Here is a 19,322-nt window from a genome sequence, read left to right as displayed (position 1 = left end):
CAAATCTTTGATGGAAATGTAAACAACATCGAGGAAAATTTCTATCAGGTTTGGTGGGCATGCAAAAACAAACAAACCTAAAAATAAAAATAAAAGGATATACTGTAGGTATGTGCACTAACCCAGAAAAGTTTGAGAATTAAGCTGTAGTTGAAGGCAGAGACTTTTCTTTTGGGACTATTAGATAAGCAACTAGAAAAAAGTCATGAAGCTCTCCTTTTACACACGAAAGCTACAGGGAGACTATTACATGCTTAAAAATGGAAACACTGGACACTTCCCACAAAGGAGGGATTAATGGTAAAGATGATGGAAACTGCAGAGAATTTAAACTGATGTCTTTGATTAGACAAGCCTTCATAAATATTTTGTATGAAAGGGAAAAACATACAGTTAATCATTTACATTTTCACCTGTAGTATATAACAACAACAACAATAACAACAACAACAACAATAATAATGTTGAAAGGGATCTTGGAGGTCATCTAGCCCAACCCCCTGCTCAGGCAGGAAACCCTATACCATTTTGGACAAATGGCTGTCCAGTCTCTTCTTAAAAACTTCCAGTGTTGGAGCATTCACAGCTTCTGGAGGCAGGTTGTTCCACTGGTTAATTGTTCTAACTGTCAGGAATTTCTCCTAGGTTGCTTCTTTCTACATTCTTTCTACATTAATCTGCCTTCAATCCTCTGATACCACAAGCTCTCTCTCCACAACTGGGTAGCACCAAGGCAAATTGTCCTCTCCTAGAAGACTTCTAATAGATCGGAACGTCTTTATGTTTTAATGTCATGGCAGAACTCTGGAAATGAAACTTTAGGGTAATCCTTCTAAATATCCAACTGACCATACAAATATTGAGGAACATCTGGACCAAAATGATTTCTTTGGAGATTTAGGAAGATGTGTCCTCTCCTCACTTTTGACACTAGGGGGCAATATTGTCCCACAACACCCTCCTGAATGAAGGTCCCAGATTAATATTGCAGGATCCATTCTTGGTCACTCACTGGGATCAGAAGTTTAATCTTCTGAGCTTTTGGACTCATGGTGGACCCTATCATCAGAAAATTGTTGCCCCCAGAGTGTGTGCTTTACGTTACTCCCTGTGTGTGGTATTCATATGGTCCCTGTTGCATGAGCTATATAGTTGCTGATTGGGGCATTGATGGCAGGCTATTAAGTTGTTGGCTGTTGATTCTTTGTGCTGTCAAGCCTTCGCTGCCTAAGTATTTGAAAGGCTGGTGGTAAATCAGCAATCCTGTTGACTAACAAGGGGGGGGGGCAGTTTCACAGACACAAGGAAACAGCAGCCAACAAGTTAATATCCAGCCATCAACACTCCAATCAACAACTAAATAGCACAAACAGGCACCATATAAATACCCCACCCAGAATAGCACAAAACACACACTCTACTAGAGAAAAGTTTCCTGAGGATGGGCTCCAGTCTGAAAGCTTGGAAGACTAAACCTCTGGTCTGGGTGAATGACCCATATTGGATCCTAGAAACAATACATCCTGTTGCCATTTCTCTTTCTGTTTCTTTTCTGCCTGTTTTCTACATTTTTAGCTTCCCTCCATCCCTAACTCTCCTTCCTTCCTTCCTTCCTTCCTTCCTTCCTTCCTTCCTTCCTTCCTTCCTTCCTTCCTTCCTTCCTTCCTTTCCACAAAGCAGTTTATTGTTATTATTTTTTCAACATACAGTTTTGGTAACATTTTTCTACCAACTGTTATCACTATTATTCCTTTTTTTATTTCAAATTCAATTTTAATTGTTATTACTAATTTTCTTCCCATGCTTATAATTTCAATTTTTTATGGCAAATCAACTCTGGATAGCTAACAACTAATAAAAACCCCACACAAAATAGCAAAAGAGCCTCCAAAAGAAAAAATGACCTTACTCGGCATTCATTTTTTAAAAAAATTCTTCAAAAGGGAAAAAATGTATGAAATCTTTCCTGAATTCAAACATGCTGCTGTTTTCATGTTGTTTTTTAACATGTCTCTTTCAAATGTTCTTTTTGCTTGTCCATCCTTTGTTCCCTTGAATCACTGTTGAGAAGTGGTGAACTTTTGCAAGTCTTTGTTTTAATTATTCCTTTACAAAAGCTGCCTTCATTTTTTTCCTTTGGACTTGAAAAATCAACTGTGCGGAGAGTGTGGACAACAGAAGTCACTGCAGTGAGGAAGTCTTTTGTTTCAGCTGATATGTAAATCAAGGCACAATTTCCCCTTTAAAGGCAACAGTTGGTTTCCCCTTTCCAGCGACACACCTCAGTACAAAGTTTGTGCATTTTCTCCAAATCCTTTTCTATTAATTTCCCTCCATTTGTTAAAAGGATCGAAAATGATCTTATGGCTGAACTTGTTATCTTTACAAGCATTCCTCATGGGTAAAGTTTCACTCTATATAGGACAGGGGTAGGCAACCTCAGCTCTTTTATGACTCATGGACTTCAACTCCCAGAATTCCTGAGTCAGCTATGCTGACTGAGGAATTCTGGGAGTTGAAGTCCATGAGTCATGAAAGAGCCGAGGTTGCCTACCCCTGATATAGGATCTTCTTCCATTTGCTGCTCTTATTTACAGGAGATGTTTTTGGAAAAAAATCTTTATTTTTAGGTGTCAAATCTGATGTCCAATTGGTGGAGTCTGGAGGGGATGTGAGAAGACCTGGAGGGTCCCTGCTTCTCTCCTGCCAAGACTCTGGATTGACCTTCAGCTCCTCCTGGATGAACTGGGTGAGACAAGCTCCAGAGAAAGGACTGGAATGGGTTGTAGAGATAAATCCAGGTTCATCTGGCATTAAGTACTCAGGCAAAGTCAAAGGGCGCTTCACCATCTCCATGCCAAAAGACAGCTGTATTTGCAAATGAACAGCCTCAAACCAGAGGACACGGCAGTCTATTATTGCATAAGTGACACAGTGAGAAGAAGTGAATTTGAAGCTTAACAAAAAAAAAAACCCTTCCTTCTTTCAGGGCATCTCTGCAACTCAATTCAGCCTGAGATTCTGGATTCGCCAATGAGGAATCATCACCATAGATTGAGAATTTTACAATGCCTTTATTCCGGTTATGCAGCTAAAAAGTTTTCCAGGAAGAAGAAATTTAAAATATAAGAAAACAGCTTCAAAAATTCCAGTGGTACCTTTCCTGTTCGCAAGGTGATCTGACTTCAGAGGGAAAAAAAAAATTGGAATGAAATCCCAAAGGTGCTTTTTCATCAGGCAACGGATGAAACTTCTTGGATGAGATGTGAAACGTCTCCAAAGTGAAAAAAAAAAAAAGAAAGTCCAGTTGCCAAATGAAAAAAAAACCATTTTGGACAACCATGACCTGGATGACTGAGAATCTTGATAGACTGGAATGGAATATTCTCATTTAGTATCATGGCAGAAGTCTGGAAATGAAACTTCAGGATTATAAATATCCAAAATGAACATTCATTCACTTATTGAAGAAACATTTGGACCTAAATGTCAGGAGAGTAAACAAACCCCATGGTAAACAGCAGGTGAAAGAAAGAAAACCCGAAGCATATATTCTACTATTAACCTTTTAATTACAAAGAAACTTGTAAAAAACCACAGAAAGACTCGTGCCTGCATGTCTATCTCACCAGAGAGCACAAAGGAAAGAAAAAAGAAAGTAACTTTTGCTTTGGACATGCGCACACAGTAATAAATATAAAACCAAACAAAATACATGGCTGAACATGTGACACTCACCATGGTTACAATAATAAGATAGCAATTCAACTTGCAAAGAAACAGACTGCGTCGAGCTTACTGACAAAACCTAAAAACGCAGTGACACTAAATAATTTGTTTAGAGAATTAGGAAGATATGTCATCTTCTCATCTTTGATACTAGGGGACAATGTTGTCACACCAAATTCCATGGCCTGTGCACTCATCTCGGTTTGGGCAGGGAATAAGTCAGTTCTAAATAGATACGTAGATACATTTTGAAGGTGTTATCCTTGCCTGTTATTTCTGTAATTGTTCCCCAAAAAATCTCTCAAGGAAATTCCACATCCCAGGAGGTTATAATCCTCCCTGTGAAGCAGAAAATGTTTATTGGTTTTTGTCACCAGAAAAAAAAAACGTCCAGTTGATTCAAATCTTTGATGAAATGAAAACAACGTAGAGGGACATTTTATCAACTTTGGTGGGCATGCAAAGGAGCTTAAAAAACCTATGGATAATGATATAGACATTAATCTAGAAGATTTTGAGGGAAAAGGCAAATAGAAAAAAGTCATAAAGTCTTCTTTTTATATGTGATAATTCACACACACACACACACACATATACATATATACATACATATACATATACATATACATATACATATACATATACATATACATATATATATATATACTGTATAAACACTCATCACTAACCATAATGGAGGGATGGACAACAATGATGATGGAACCTGAAGAGAAACTAAACTAATGCTTTATAGGGTTGGGTTTTTTTTTCAAGAAACAGAAAAGCACACAACCATGATTTGTGGTTTTGATGAAAAAAATGGATAGTAGAAAAACATGAGCTTCTTGTAATCATAAAGTAAGAGTTAATATTCCAAATGTACTTCTATTTGCTGCAGAAGAAATAAAAAGCTTCCTTTTTCTGCTTCTTTTCAGTCTTTTTTCTGTATTTTTAAAATCGTCCTTCCTTCCTTCCTTCCTTCCTTCCTTCCTTCCTTCCTTCCTTCCTTCCTTCCTTCCTTCCTTCCTTCCTTCCTCCCTTCCTCCCTTCTCTCTGGTCCTTCCTTCTTCCCTTTCTCCCTATCTCTCTCCTCCCTCCCTCCCATCCTCCCTCCCTCCCCCACATTATTATTTTAATTTTAGGGATGTTTTTTTTTTTCTTTGAAAAGGGCATGGTAAGGAGAGAAAACGTGGAAAGCTTTTACTGAACATAGATGTGCTCTTCCCTTCATGTTCTTTCTCAAGCATACTGTAGCTCTTTCAAAAGTTATAATTGCATGTTCCTTGCCTGACCTTTTGAATCACCTTTGAGAAGCGGTGAATTTTTGCAAATGTTTTAATTACTCTAATATAGCAGTAGGCGTGAGGCTAAATGGACTCCAGAAGATGGTAGAGGACAGGAAGGCCTGGAGGAATGTTGTCCATGGGGTCACGATGGGTCGGACACGACTTTGCAACTAACAACAACAAAAACCTGCCATTTCTGCAATGAAATTACAGTAAGAAAGAAAGAGAGAGAGAGAGAGAGAGAGAGAGAGAGAGAGAGAGAGAGAGAGAGAGAGAGAAAGAAAGAAAGAAAGAAAGAAAGAAAGAAAGAAAGAAAGAAAGAAAGAAAGAAAGAAAGAGGGAGGGAGGGAGGGAGGGAGGGAGGAAGGAAGGAAGGAAGGAAGGAAGGGAGAAAGAAAGAAAGAAAGAAAGAAAGAAAGAAAGAAAGAAAGAAAGAAAGAGGGAGGGAGGGAGGGAGGAAGGAAGGAAGGAAGAAAGAAAGAAAGAAAGAAAGAAAGAAAGAAAGAAAGAAAGAAAGAAAGAAAGAAAGAAAGAAAGAAAGAAAGAAAGAAAGAAAGAAAGAGGGAGGGAAGGAAGGAGGGAGGGAGGGAGGGAGGAAGGAAGGAAGGAAGGAAAGAAAGAAAGAAAGAAAGAAAGAAAGAAAGAAAGAAAGAAAGAAAGAGGGAGGGAGGGAGGGAGGGAGGGAGGGAGGAAAGAAAGAAAGAAAGAAAGAAAGAAAGAAAGAAAGAAAGAAAGAAAGAAAGAAAGAAAGAAAGAAAGAAAGAAAGAAAGAATATGAGACTGCCTTCCTTTTTATTGAGACTGGACTATTATGGGAAAGTCACCCATGTAAGGAAAGTACAAGGAAAACTGTGAGATTAATGCACTGAGGGCCTCTTTTATCTGAAGCTTTATGTAAATCAAGGGACAATTTCCCCTTTAAAGGAGCCACTAGCTTTCCCTTTTCAGGCTACACCCAGCAACACAAAGTTTGTGCACTTTCCTGAATCCTTTCCTCTCAATTCCCTTCATTCATTACAGGGAGGGGGGGGGAAATGATCCTGTGGCTGAATTTCGTTCCCTGCCTAGTACTCCTTCAAGGTACTTTTTCCCTCTTTAAAGAATTTCCTTCCATATTCTGTTTTTTGTAAATAGAAGATTTCATTGCAACACTTTTCTTTTTAGGAGTCCAGTCTCAAGTCCAGTTGGTGGAGTCTGGAGGGGACGTGAGAAGACCTGGAGGGTCCCTCCGTCTCTCCTGCCAAGCCTCTGGATTCACCTTCAGCAGCTATTGGATGTACTGGGTGAGACAGGCTCCAGGGAAAGGACTCGAATGGGTGGCAACGATAAGAACAGGCTCATCTCCTTCCACTCACTACCCAGATAAAGTCAAGGGACGCTTCACCATCTCCAGGGACGATGCCAAAAGCCAGCTGTATCTGCAGATGAACAATCTGGAACTGGAGGACACGGCTGTCTATTACTGTACAGGAGACACAGTGAGAGGAAGTGAATCAGATGCCAAGCAAAAACCTTTCTTCCCCCCCCCCCCTCTCAGCAGCTCTCTGAATTGATTCAGAAAGCTGAATTCATATATTTGAACTGAGAAGCAGAATATAAGTCTACGTGACAGGTTGTGGAACCTCAAATCTGATCTTTGAAGAAGCAGTGTGGAACCTTGTTAGCCCTTGGATTGGGGGGGAAAAAACAGGAAAACTCCAGGCTGTGGAATAAACTGGGTAGTTTTTTAAAAAGTTTAATTTAAATACGGGTTGAAATATGTATTGATGTCCTACATATTTTCCTGGATATGTTTCCAGTTCTAAGTCCTTTGATTCTCAGTATTACCTCCTTGGTTTAATTATTTTTAGACATGTTGCTCCATTTAAATTATTTCTAAATGAATATATATTCAATGCCCTTAATCCTGAAATTCTCTCTTTTCAGAAGGATTGAACCACAGGAATCCTTGGCCCTGAATCTTTTCTGTCAAGAATGGGTTGTATAAACAGAGGCATAGAATCAAGATCATGCAAAGTACTATTACCGCTTTATTAAGCCCTAGTAAGACCACACCTGGAATACTGCAGCCAATTTTGGTCACCATATCACAAAAAAGATGTTGAGGGTTTGGATAGATTCAGAGAAGAGCAACTAAGATGATCAGGGGCCTGGAGATTAAAACATATGAAGAAAGGCTGCAAAACTTGGGTTTGGCTACTCTAAAGGAAAAAAAAAGAGAAAGAAATAGGGGAGACATGATAGCAGTGTTCCAGTATCTGAGGGACTGCCACAGGGCAGAGGGGGCCAGGATGTTCACCAAAGCACCCGAGCGAAGGACGAGAAACAATGGTTGGAAACCGATCAAAGAGAGAAGCAACCTGGAATTAAGGAGAAACTTCCTGACAGGACAATCAACCAGTGGAACAGCTTACCCCAGAGATCGTGGGCACTCCTTCACTGGAGATTTTTAAGAGGAGACTGGACATTCAGCTCTCTGAGATGAAATAGGTTCTCCTGCTTGAGTAGGGGGCTGGACTAGAAGACCTCCAAGGTACCTTCCAGCTTTATTCTATTCTATTCTATTCTATTCTATTCTATTCTATTCTATTCTATTCTATTCTATTCTATTCTATTCTATTCTATTCCTTATTTCATTATTCTATTCTATTCCTTATTTCATTATTCTATTCTATTCTATTCTATTCTATTCTATTCTATTCTATTCTATTCTATTCTATTCTATTCTGTTCTGTTCTGTTCTGTTCTGTTCTGTTCTGTTCTGTTCTATTCTATTCTACAGTATTCTATTCAATTCTATTCTATTCTATTCTATTCCTTATTTCATTATTCTATTCTATTCTATTCTATTCTTCTATTCTATTCTATTCTATTCTATTCTATTCTATTCTATTCTATTCTATTCTATTCTATTCTATTCTATTCTATTCTATTCTATTCTATTCTATTCTATTCTATTCTATTCTATTCTATTCTATTCTATCCAATATTCTATTCTATTCTATTCTATTCTATTCTATTCTATTCTATTCTATTCTATTCTATTCTAGTCTAGTCTAGTCTAGTCTAGTCTAGTCTAGTCTAGTCTAGTCTAGTCTAGTCTAGTCTAGTCTAGTCGTCTAGTCTAGTCTAGCCTAGCCTAGCCTATTCCATATTTTACTTTTCTATTCTATTCTATTCTATTCTATTCTATTCTATTCTATTCTATTCTATTCTATTCTATTCTATTCTATTCTATTCTATTCTATTCTATTCTATTCTATTCTATTCTATTCCTTATTTCATTATTTTATTCTATTCTATTCCTTATTTCATTATTCTATTCTATTCTATTCTATTCTATTCTATTCTATTCTATTCTATTCTATTCTATTCTATTCTATTCTATTCTATTCTATTCTATTCTACTCTACTCTACTTTACTCTACTCTACTCTACTCTACTCTACTCTACTCTATTCTATCCAATATTCTATACTATTCTAGTCTAGTCTTGTCTAGTCTAGCCTATTCCATATTTTACTGTTCTATTCTATTCTATTCTATTCTATTCTATTCTATTCTATTCTATTCTATTCTATTCTATTCTATTCTATTCTATTCTATTCTATTCTATTCTATTCCATTCCATTCCATTCCATTCCATTCCATTCCATTCCATTCCATTCCATTCTATTCTATTCTATTCTATTCTATTCTATTCTATTCTATTCTATTCTATTCTATTCTATTCTATTCTATTCTATTCTATTCTATTCTATTCTATTCTATTCTATTCTATTCTATTCTATTCTATTTTATTCTATTCTAGCCCTCTGAGACTCAATATTTAGACCATCTTCTCACCTTGGTCCAGCTGCTTGGTAGCTCCTACTACAACTTCATATCAAAGAAATGAATATCTTTATCTAGTTATTCCCCAGGTGAAAGGAAATAAAGATTGAAAAAATAAAGAACTGAAGAAGCTTCTTGGTTGAGAAGTGAAATGTTTTCAAAGAAAACACCAAGAGTGTCCAGTTGTCTTTTGGGGGAAAAAAAAATCTCCTTTTGGATGGTCTAATGCAATCCACAATCATCCAATGGAAATGAATTATCAGAGTTCAGCAAGAGATAATAAGAATGATTGTCCTATAAAATGAGTGCAATAACAGTATAGAACAGATTTTGATAAATGAAATACCCGTGAAACCCTCACCACATCAAGTAAAACTAAGGAAATGAGATAAGAAGAGGGAAGAAGAACAGTTTCAATCTGGTTAGAACAACCTCTTGGTTGGGATTTTGCACTGAAGATCTGGGAGACCAACCATCGGGGATATTTTGTAGTAAATGACCAAGAAGTCAGTTTAATTCATTGCACCATGTTATGAGATTTACAAGGAAAAATAAGCAACCTACAAACCCATAAAATACAATCTATAATACAGTAACCCTTCAAAACCTATTTTTCTATGGCAAAACAAACTTTCAGTTGAGGCCTACTCACTAAACTCACTAAATCTTCTGAAACTTCAGAATGTCTTTGGCTTCCTCTTATCCTCATCACTAACACCAGGGGGCAGTATTGTCACACTTGCAGAGACGTAGGCAGGGAAATAAACCTATGGTGCAGACATATGATCTGCACACCTCATTCGGAAGGTTGACTATATCTTTGTTTACTTCCTTAAAAATTCATCTTAAAATGACTATAATCTTCCCAGTGAAGCCATATTATTTATTAAATATATCAGAAATTGAATTTCTCGGAGAATAAAAAGGGATCTTTCTCATTCAATGAAGAGAACACTGTGGAACATAACATTATTTGATTTTATCTTTGTGAGTTGGGTGGACTTTACAGCTGTGGATTACACATTGCTCCTCAAGCCTTAATCAATATTTAATGTTCCTGGAGGGAGGGAAAGAGGGAGGGAGGGAGGGTGGAAGGAAGGAAGGAAGGAAGGAAGGAAGGAAGGAAGGAAGGAAGGAGGGAGGGAAATCTCTTAACTGTAATATAGTTAGAAGAAAACAAAAACCAAGCATGTCCAGCATCACTTTTCTTAGGACTGAAACACAATTTGAAAGTCACACGTGTAAGTTTTTTCCAAAAAATTATCTCAAAGTGAATGCACTGAGGGGCTCTTTTATCTGGAGCAATATGTAAATCAGGGCCCAATTTCCCCTTTAAAGGAGCTTCCCTTTTCAGGCTACACCCACCAACACAACGTTTGTGCACTTTTCCTGAATCCTTTCTATCCATTCCCTCCGTTAATTACAATAGGAAAAATGATCTCATGGCTGAATTTGCTGCCCTTACTAGTATTCCTCCAAGGTAATTCTTTTCTCTCAAAAAAAAATCCTTCCATATTATGTCTCTTTCTGTGTGTGTGTGTCTCCCTCTCTGTGTGTACAGAAGAAACACTTTTATATTGGGAGTTCACTCTGAGGACCGGTTGGTGGAGTCTGGAGGGCACGTGAAAAGACCTGGAGGGTCCCTCCATCTCTCCTGCCAAGCCTCTGGATTCCCCTTCAGTCGCTACAGGGTGGACTGGATGAGACAGGCTCCAGGGAATGGCCTGGAATGGCTGGCCGGCATAAGGAATGACTCACCTTCTTCCACATTCCGCTCAAATAAACTGAATGGACGGTTCACTGTCTCCAAGGATGATTCCCTCACCCATTTTCTGTCAGAGGTCCTTGCCACACCCCTGTCTCCAACAAGACACAAGCCATTGAGCTCACAGGTGGCTGGTTTATTTCCAGAATGTTCTGGTATGTGGGATTCCAACAAACACCAAACAAAGTCAGTGCTGGGAGCAATTGCCTCCCAGTGCTCTAAATATGTGTCTTCCGGCTGGCCCCACCCCCACCCCCACCTAGCCAGCATCCCGCATCTGCACCGGTTGGGCAGAAAGGCAAGGAAACAAGGCAGACTTTCAGCGTTCAGCTCGCCGTTGCTCCTCCGCACCGCTCAGCTGTTCAGCGTAATGGCCTCATAGCCGTGCTCCACAGCGTCCCCCTTCCAGCAGACAAGTATGGGGTTGGGAGAGGGCTATCATTGCTGGTCCCATCCACTGTCTCCTGAGGCCTCCATCCTATGGTCTTGTCCCCTCCTACGCCCTCCTGTTACTGGCAAGCCCTGAGGGGCTTGACATTATGGTCTCCTTTCCAAGGTTGACTATAGCTTTCTTTACTTGCTTAAAAGTTCCCTGAATGGATCTTAAAATGACTATAATCTTCACTGTGAAGCCATGTTTGGAAGTTCAAGAAATATATTTTTTAAATATATAAGAAATTGAATATTTTGGAGAATAAAAAGGGATGTTTTGAACTTTCTCATTCAACGAAGAGAACATTTTGGGATATAACGTTATTTGACTTTTTCTTTGTGAATAGGATGGAGCACACAACTGTGAATTGCAAATTGTTCCTCAAGGCTTAATCAGTATTTAGAAGAAAGGAAGGAAGGAAGGAAGGAAGGAAGGAAGGAAGGGGGAGGGAAAAAGGAAGGAAGGAAAGAAAGGAAGAAAAGAAAGAAGGAAGTAAGTAGCAAATTTCTTAACTCTTCAAAGAGAAATGAAACGTCTTCAAAGAAAGCTACAATGTAGCTCTTTCAAAATTATAATTCTATGTTCATCTCCTGTTACTTAGAATCACTTTTGAGAAGGGGTGGAATTCTGAAAACCTTTGCTGTAATTATGCTAATACAAAACTGCCATTTGAACTTACAGTTAAAAAGAAAAGAAAAGAAAAGAAAAGAAAAGAAAAGAAAAGAAAAGAAAAGAAAAGAAAAGAAAAGAAAAGAAAAGAAAAGAAAAGAAAGAAAGAGCTTCCCATCACTTTTATTAAGAGTGGAATGTTATGTGAAAGTCACCCATGTAAGGAGCCTACAAGGAAAACTGTGAGATTAATGCACTGAGGGCCTCTTTTATCTGAAGCTTTATGTAAATCAAGGGACAATTTCCCCTTTAAAGGAGCCACTAGCTTTCCCTTTTCAGGCTACACCCAGCAACACAAAGTTTGTGCACTTTCCTGAATCCTTTCCTATCAATTCCCTTCATTCATTACAGGGAGGGGAAAAAAATGATCCTGTGGCTGAATTTCGTTCCCTGCCTAGTACTCCTTCAAGGTACTTTTTCCCTCTTTAAAGAATTTCCTTCCATATTCTGTTTTTTGTAAATAGAAGATTTCATTGCAACACTTTTCTTTTTAGGAGTCCAGTCTCAAGTCCAGTTGGTGGAGTCTGGAGGGGATGTGAGAAGACCTGGAGGGTCCCTCCGTCTCTCCTGCCAAGCCTCTGGATTCACTTTCAGCGACTACTGGATGAGCTGGGTGAGACAGGCTCCAGAGAAAGGACTCGAATGGGTGGCAACCATAAGAACAGGCTCATCTCCTTCCACTCACTACCCAGATAAAGTCAAGGGACGCTTCACCATCTCCAGGGACGATGCCAAAAGCCAGCTGTATCTGCAGATGAACAATCTGGAACTGGAGGACACGGCTGTCTATTACTGTACAGGAGACACAGTGAGAGGAAGTGAATCATACACCAGGGAAAAACCTTCTCTTCCTCTAAGCAGCTCTCCAAATTAATTCAGAAAATTGAATTTGTGTATTTGAACCGAGAAGCAGAAGATAAATCTCCATGACAGGTTGCAGAACCGCACATCCAATCTTTAAATAAGCAATGTGGAACCTTGTTAGCACTTTGATAAGGGAAAAAAACACAAAACAAAACAGGAAATCTCCAGACTGTGGAATAAACTGGATTGTTTTTGTAGGAAGTCAGCACAGAGAGAGAGAGTGAGAGAAAGAGAGAGAGAGAGAGAGAGAGAGAGAGAAAGAGAGGAGGAAATATTTGGAGGGATATTAAAAAGAGACAGAATATTATATTTTCCCAGAGGAATAATTGGAGAAAATCTTTTTTTTATTTAAAAAGTTTTACAGTACATTTTAACTTTATCAGTCCCCCCCTCCCCCACCCCTATCTAACCCTCCCTATCCCTCTCCCCCATTCCCCCCTCCCCCCCCCCGACTTCCCAGAGCTAAATACAGGGTATAAAAGCGAAAAACAAACATAAGCATCCATATGCTATCTACAATAAACTATTAAATCTATCACCCTCTAGCTCATGTAAAATGATTACAAACAATATTAATATTACAGATAAAAAAAAGAAGAAAACAGAAAAGGAGCTTTACTCAAATGCTAAATAAAATTTCTTAGTCCCAATCCTTATTCCTAATTCCAGATCATCCTTGAGTTCAAATAAAAAAGAAATCTTTCCTTCTCCTTAAAATCTTTGGAGGAATCTCTTTTAAAACCAGGACTTCTTGCTCAGCAACTACCAACTTAGTATCATAAGCAGCTTGAATGACTTAATCTCTAATTACTCTCTTTGTAAAATAGACCACCACATCTCTGGGTAACTTCCTCTGTCTTGCAATCCATGAATTTACACGAAAAATTTTATCCATACTTCCCTCAATTTCAGATGCTGGCTGGCCCAATACCACTTCCAAAGCCTCAGAGATCAGCTGCTTTAAATCTTCTTTAGGATTCTCTTTTAAGCCCCTAATTCTAATAGCATACTGCATCTGATGGTACTGAACAAGGCTCAATTCTCCGTCCATTTTGTCCCTTATATTTTCATTCTCTAATACCTTTACTTCTAATATAGAGTTCTTTTGACTAAGATCCTCCACTTTTTTCTCCAGCTTTTGCACACATTCAGCTACACTTTCAATTATAGACAACATGTCTACCCTCATTGCTCTAAACTTCTCTTCCATCTTCTTCTCCAATTTCTCCTCCAGCTTTTTCAACTTTTCATCCATCATATCAGACATTAATTGTGAATGCTTTTCAAGAGCATCTTGTAAATCCTTAAGCGTCAATGCCGGAGGAGATGCAGGAGGAAGCAAAGCTTGCAACGAGGTCTGCTGCACCGGGGAAGACCCCGCACTCCGAAGAGCTTTAGAAGTTTTGGCCGCCATCTTTCCCCACTTTCACTTGTTGCGCACTTTCACTTTAAGGCTATAAAATCCATTGAGCTAGAGAGTAAAAATAAAAGTCCACATCACCATGACCTCCTGTACCGCTCTGCCTGCATCTTGATACTCCAGGGTATTTCCTCCTGGCAGGGGTGGTTGCTAACGCCTGGCTCTGCTCCAAAAATCACGGAGCAGAGACGCTGCGCAGCTCGGAGCAACCCAGGCTTCGGGGGGGCTCAATCCTTCAGCCGCCCAAACTCTCAGCTCAGGCGGCCCCGGAGAGCTCAACCCCTACCTGGGGCCTCACCCCCTCCTCTTCTCCTGAGGAGGGGGCTTCAAATCCATCTAAACAGCTGATCGGCGCTGTTTACGATGGATAAACACAGCTGCGGAGCGGACAGCCTGGAGATGGCTGTCTTCGGCGCCGCGTCGCCACCGGAAGTCAATTGGAGAAAATCTTAAAAGGCAGGAACCAGCCTCTCTTTCCTCCAAGTAAAAACTGAGCAGGCCAGCTTCTCAGAAATGTACATTTGCTAATGGGCCACCTTTTTATAAGCAAAATGCCTTCAGCCACAGCCCCAGAGAAGGTTTGAGCTGATGGGATTAGAAAAACAAAGACATTCCCCACCCAACTCCAAGGACAGGAACATGACCTTTAGGACATAATAGGATGAACCCACCACCATTAGAATACCGAAAGGGCACACTCAAGCTCAGGTCAAAGTACATTGCACAGGAACGGGAACAACCTCAAATACAAAGCACAAGAAGGTGTAAAAACCCACCCACTCCCAGCTCCGTTTTGTCAGCCATCCCAAAACATGCTGTGTCACTGAAGATTCTGGCAACAAAATAAACAAGAATCTTCTTTCCAAACAGCCTCCATTTTTATTTCCAGTGTCTTAGCCTACTCCCAGCTTGGAACTGGACCTGATGATTTTTCTTTCAACACTTTTTAAAAATAAAAATAAAAAAAATAAAATCAAATTATTTACAGGTAGAAATACGGATTGATGTCCTACAGATCTTCCTGGATATCTTTGTAGTTCAGAGTCCTTTGATTCTCAGTGTTATTAACTCTCCTTCATTTATTTTTTTTAGGCATGTTGTTCCCTTTTCATTCTTTCTATATCAATGTATATTCAATGCCCTGAATCCTGAAGTTCTCCCCACTCAGTAGGATTGGGCCATTGGATATTGCAAACCTCCTCTCCTCTCCCACAAGCCCTCTGAAGTGTAATATTTTGGACTGTCTTCTTGCCTTGATGTAGTTCCTTAGTTGCTTCTGTTACAATATAATATTAAAAAAATGAATGTCTTGACCTGACTTCCTCCCAGGTAACCTTTTTGGGGTGTGGGGGTGAGTAAGACTTGAATCCTTCAACTAACTTGCTTAACAAGGAAATTAAAATAAATAAAAAAAACTAATCCAGTGGTCTCATTCTGTGCAGGTATAGTTTTTGACTTAGGGAAATCAGCCCCACAATGTCCACACTGCGAAGTAAGCAAATATTTACTCAGAAGCAACCCTTCCCATTTTTCTCTCTACTAATAATGAAACGTTGTCTATCATAAGGGCTTGCCCACAACCTCAAATTGGTTGCAAAAAAATCTACGATGTCAAAGTAGAGAATGACTGTTTATTAGAAAGAGGCGAATAAAGTTTGAAGAAATCAAGTAACTGATATAAGAGAACAAACAATGGCTTGCTATCTAATCCTAATGAAATCCTTGTCTATGGAGATTCTCAGTCATCCAGGTCATTGTTGTCCCAAAGGTGTGTTTGTTTGTTTGTTTTCCCCAAAAAAGCAACTGGACTTTCTTGATGTTTTCTTTGATTATTTTTTTTACTTCTCATCTAAGAAGTATCTTCAGTTCTAACTGACTAGTGTGGAATGAAAAGGTATAGATATAAAAGATATAAAGAATAAATCCAGAAGAAATCATACGTGGCATCACTTTTCCTAGGACTAGAACATTATTTGAAAACTACACCTATAAGGTCTGTCCAAAAAAGATTTCTAATTGAATGCACTGAGGTGCTCTTTTATCCCAAGCAATATGTAAATCAGGGCACAATTTCCCCTTTAAAGGAGCTGCATGTCTTCTTTTTTTCAGGTTACACCCACCAAGACAAATTTCTGCACTTTCCCAAATCTTCTACCATCTGCTCCCCTCCATTCATTAGAGGAAGCAAAAATGATCCTGTGGCTAAACTTGGTGTCCTTACTAGCAATCCTCAGAGGTAATTCTATCCTCTCTATTCAGATTTTTTTCCCCATTTTAATTATTGTACACTGTGAAGTTCACTGAAAAAACTTTCATTTTAGGTGTCCAATCTGAGGTTCAGTTGGTGGAATCTGGAGGGGATGTGAGAAGTCCTGGAGGGTCCCTGCGTCTCTCCTGCCAAGGTTCTGGCTACAACTTTGGTGGCTACAGCATGAACTGGGTGAGACAGGCTCCTGGGAAAGGCCTGGAATGGGTATCATACATAAGCTACAATTCTGGCAGTATATACTACTCAGATAAGGTGAAGGGACGCTTCACCATCTCCAGGGACAATGCCAAAAGCCAGCTGTATCTGCAAATGAACAGCCTCAAAGCTGAAGACACGGCTGTTTATTACTGCACGAGAGACACAGTGAGAGGAAGTGAATCTGAAGCCAGACAAAAACCTTCTGTCCCTCAGAGCAGATCTCCAACTGGATTCAGTCACAGAAAGTTGAATAAGTGTCTTTGAACTGAGGAGTAGGTGATCAATCTACAGTAGAATATTCCATGTTGCTTCTTTCACTTTACGCCGTCATAGTATTAAAGCCAGCACCATATGATATATGTACATGGTTGTTTAGTTATGACTGTAATTGAACCTGGTAAGTCATAAAGCGGGCCATTGCATGATCGGACCCAAATTCACTATCATTATTGCAGTGAACACAACAGTCATAAAGCGAGACCATTGATTGCTATTGGCCAATTTTTCACTCAGTGTTACTAAGACATGTTGCTCCCTTTTCATTCTTTCTATATCAATATATATTCAATGCCCTGAATCCTGAAGTTCTCCCCACTCAGTAGGATTGGGCCATTGGATATTGCAAACTTCCTCTCCTCTCCCACAAGCCCTCTAAAGTGTATTATTTTGGACTGTCTTCTTGCCTTGATGTAGTTCCTTAGTTGCTTCTGTTACAATATAATAAAAAAAGTTTGAAGAAATCAAGTAACTGATATAGAGAACAAACAATGGCTTGCTATCAAAATCCTAATGAAATCCTTGTCTATGGAGATTCTCAGTCAGCCAGGTCATTGTTGTCCCAAAGGTGTGTTTGTTTGTTTGTTTGTTTGTTTGTTTATTCCATGTTGCTTCTTTCACTTTACGCCACCATAGTATTAAAGCCAGCACCATATGATATATGCACATGGTTGTTTAGTTATGACTGTAATTGAACCTGGTAAGTCATAAAGCGGGCCATCGCATGATCGGACCCAAATTTACTACCATTATTGCAGTGAACACAACAGTCATAAAGCGAGACCATTGATTGCTATTGGCCAATTTTTCCACAACCCGGAAACCAAAGATGGACAGTTTCCTATCTGAAATGGTATTGAGTCTCTTGCTTGAACAGGGGGTTGGACTAGATGACCTCCAAGGTCCCTTCCAGCTCCAGTTTTTATTTGGGGAGGGGAGTTTTTCTTTGCCTTGTTTTACTAAGTTGAACAAATCTCCCTTTCATTCTGCATAATCATTCACGTCCCTGTCTGTTTGATACTCTAGCCACTTGCTAACCATCACCAAACTATGACTTGAATAGACATCCAAGGAACTGAGAAGAAGAAAGGAGCGAGAAGGCCTTTTATTTTGAGAGATATGTAAATTGTATGGCAACATCCTCTTTAAATAAGTCCTTGCTCCAGGGCTCCACAGCTGTCCAACCAAAGCAGAAACAGAAGAGACCATATGAAAACAAAATCAAAATAACGGCAGAGATGTACTTAACAGGAGTTTGGCACAAACCATTTTTTTTCTGAACTAAAATAAATCTTTTTGTAGAGTCTGCCCTGAACGCTCTTCTACATACCTTTCACTGCAGGATTTAAAACAGATTGTGGAGGAGCATGTGTCAAGGTGACTTCTACACTCCTTGAACTGTTGGAGAGTTGTTTGAATGATTCAAAACATTATTTCCAAGACACACCCTCCATAATTCTGTTAAATTTAGGAGTCATGATAACATTTCCCTCCTTCTCCACTGCCTGAAAATTATGCGAGCATTACTAATCCAAATAATTTCCCGTGAACAATTTTGAAATCAGCTTTGGCTCTACAGTCACTTTTCTCCCGGAGATCAATCACTCTCCCCAGGCTAATTTCCCTTTTTAGAAGAGAAGCAGATGTTAAACTTGCTATCTCTACTCCATCTGTTTAGCAGTAGAGGGCAACCTTCTCTGTAAAATCCTACTGCGTGTTATTCTCCAAGGGTTTTGCTTGAAAAATTGCACTGTTCCCTGTGAAAACCAAAGAAGTCTTCCCTCTAACTCTCCTTCTTTAAAAGTAGTTCAAACGGAATTGGTTTTGGGTCCTTATTCCTGTTTTTCATTCTACCAGGACATCAATTCAGCACAAACTGATTTTTCACTTGTCTCTTCCAAAATATTGAGATGAATGAAAGATTGGGGGATCAGTAGTAACCAAGCTCTGTCACAATTGTCTCTCTAAATCAGACATGTTAAACACAAGGCCCAGGGGCTGGATCTGGCCCACGAAGTGGTTTCATGCGACCTGCAAAGCTATCCTGGAAAAAGTGAGGGAACGGCCCCCACTGCCTTGGCCCTGGCCCAGAGACCCTCCTTCTGCCAGAGACCCCCAGATCTGTCCCACTCCTGCCCAGGCCCCCATAGGCACCCTTGATGCGAACGATGTAGAGCTGGCCACGCCCACCCAGTAGGCCATACACACTCTAGCCATGCCCACCCAGTAGGCCACGCCCACCCTGGCCATACCCACCTGGCCCCCTGAGGGCAACTGCAATGCTGATGCGGCCCTCAATGAAATTGAGTTTGACACCCCTGCTCTAAATGTTTGTAAGGCTTAATAGGAATAGCAGAATAACAAAGTTAGATTAATTGTTCTAACTGTCAGGAAATTCCTCCTTAGTTCTAGGTTGGTCCTTTCTTTGATTAGTTTCTATCTGTAGCTTCTTGTTCTACCTTCGATCTCTTTTATTGAGATTGATTAATATTTTGCATCCCCAGTAGATATCCCTCATTTGTTTAGAGGACTTTCCCCTCCTCCCCCTTTTAAATGTCTTTAAATCTGGAACAGAAAACA

Source organism: Vipera berus (genome assembly GCF_964194415.1).
Source record: "Vipera berus genome assembly, chromosome: Z".
NCBI lineage: Eukaryota > Metazoa > Chordata > Lepidosauria > Squamata > Viperidae > Vipera > Vipera berus.
This window is presented reverse-complemented; position numbering follows the sequence as displayed.